Source organism: Rhagoletis pomonella, unplaced genomic scaffold, assembly GCF_013731165.1.
Source record: "Rhagoletis pomonella isolate Grant_MI unplaced genomic scaffold, Rhpom_1.0 Rhpom_scaffold_00002, whole genome shotgun sequence".
NCBI lineage: Eukaryota > Metazoa > Arthropoda > Insecta > Diptera > Tephritidae > Rhagoletis > Rhagoletis pomonella.
Window position 1 is genome coordinate 104,659,342 of NW_023458556.1, and position 2,565 is coordinate 104,661,906.

General features: G+C 34.3%; 1 pseudogene; it reads left to right on the top strand.

Moving 5' to 3' along the window:
- Window positions 1-40: 40 nt before the first annotated feature.
- On the top strand, window positions 41-1,068 carry LOC118734811 (annotated as a pseudogene).
- The last annotated feature ends 1,497 nt before the right edge of the window (window positions 1,069-2,565 follow it).

Below are 2,565 nucleotides of genomic sequence, written 5' to 3' on the forward strand. Positions count from 1 at the left end.
TTTTTTTTCGCCTTCTCAACGTGCTAAGTGACAAGGTAAGATGACTGCCACCACGGCCGGTAAGAAGCCCGAAGCAAAGTGAAAACTACCTTCCAGGAAGCTTCCTGCTGTTCCCGAGTCGAAGATGAAGTTAAGCAAGAAGCAGGTCAGCAAACGTGCTAGCCTGATCAAGCGTAAACTAAAGCGCTCTGCTGTGATTGCACTCCGCAAGCGTGAAAACTTGGAGCATGCTGAGAAATATCAAGCAAAATATCTCCTGATGGACGCCGTGAGATGAAGTTGCGCCGTCTGGCAAAGAAACGCGGCCCATTCTACGTGCCCGCAGAATGGCTTTTGTGATCTTTATCTGCGGTATCAAAGTTGCACCAAAAGTGCGTAAAGTTTTACTGTGGTTCCATCTTCGCCACATTAACAACGGTTTGTTCATCGAATTGAACAAGGCAACCATTAATATGCTACGGATTTCCGAACCCTATATTACATGGGGCTCTCCAAGTCTTATATCAATTCGTGAATTGATCTACAAACGTGGAATTGTCAAGCACAACCATCAACGTGTCCCAAACTCTGACAACTTTGTGATCGAACGCAAATTGCACAAAGCGCACGATATTCAGTGCGTTGATTATTTGGCGCACGAAATATTCACTATTGGATCCCACTTCAAGAAAGCCTCGAACTTATTGTGGCCACTACGTTTAGGTTGGTGATTTCGGTAACCGTGAAGATAATATCAACAAACTGCTGCGCAAGATGGTTTAAAGAAATTTTCTGGTGCACAAGGTGGAGTATTTTTATTTCAAAAATATATAATAATAAAAATAGAAAATAATGTTTTTTTTTGTAACTTTCTGAAGGTTTAACCCGTAAATATGCCAAATGTAAGGCAGCTTATATTCACGATTCCTTGAATAATGTCGAAATTCCATTGCCGTTTGTAAAGGCCATTTCAAAAGGCTCCATTCCACAAATTTAATTTGTTTTGGCTTTTCAGCTTATTAACGATGCACCCAGGATTGCATTTAGGGTTCGAAATTTCAGACGTTCGTATCGATACTGAGTACTCATACTGGCATCGAGCTTATGGTATCGATACTCTAAAAGTATCAGGGAAAAAGTATCGATACTACTCAGTATCGGATTCATTAAAATATGTTTTTTGGGATACTAAAATTAGTTTATTCTTCAATTGTATATCTAGTTATTTCCTGAAATTAAAACAATAGAAGTTTAACATGTTTGATTTTTATTTCATTGCAGAACTTACTTTCATGTTAGAAGTAATTTTAACGTTAAATGCACATGCATTCATACACATATGTATATATATATATATGTATATATACTTTCACGAATTTCAAATTTTATTAAAAAATTTTTGTAAACTTTTTGGGTATGCATTTCTGTATCCTATTCAATTTTAGTATAATAAAGTGGAAGTTTGAATTAAAAGTCAATAGTAGTAGGCTACACGTAAACTTGAATAGGTTGATACTGCATACCCAAAAAGCTTCTAAAAAGTCTGCCTTTTCGTGAACTTTGCGTAAAGTTTTATGGCCTTATTCATAAAAAATAAAAAAGGTATATAAACTGAAAAATGTATTAAAATGTCATTTTATTAAGCTCTTTAAACCTACTTTATTTTGTATGAATAAGGCCATTAAACTTTAATTTATTTGGTTTATGTTATGCAACAGACTACACACAATTTTAGTTTATTTTAAGTGATGGACAAATTTAAATGACAGTAATCCATATAAGCAAAGAAAATTGGGTTGCCAATGGAAGAAAAAATTTAAAAAGTGCGTTTTTTAATAAGTATTCGATACTACGAGTACTTTGCAAAGTATCGAGTAAAATCACCAAATAAGGTATCGAGTATTAAAGTACTCATTTTTATACCCCCAGTATCGATACTTACTCAATATCGATAGTATCGTTCGAACCCTAATTGCATTTACCGTCTATGAAGATATTTCATGAAGCGTTCTAAAATTAGCTCCGAGCAACTAAAAGTTGGTTAAGCTTAAGTGAAATAGTTGTTTATTAAATATTTATTCCTGGTATTTATTAAAAAAAAATCAGGTCAATATTAATGTATGAAATAAAGTAAATAAAAATCTAAGAATGTATTTCTTGAATATTTTGTCATAGAGCCGTTATTAAATAAAGACATAACTGCGTCGGGCGTTGGTCCTGACGTATATAGAATTAATGCATTAGAGAGAGATAACACTGTGAGACAAATGGTAGGGGTCAGTGATCGGGAAGGGTTCAAACTACCGGGGAAAGTTATATCGGTAAAAAAGAAGTTATACGTGTCCCGGCGTTTCGCTGGGTCACGTCTAGGAATCGAGATATATCGATTTGAAGTTAGTAACTATCATATAGGGGAAATTGTCACCTTTGGTGGTCTTTTTTTTGACATAACTCGAGAACCACTAGTCCGATTTTGCTCAAACGAATTTAAATAAAATTAAAAATTACAACTCTAATCTGTTCATATAACGTTTTTCTATATAATCAACAGTTTTGCCGGTAAAAATAAATGTATGAAGAAAAAAA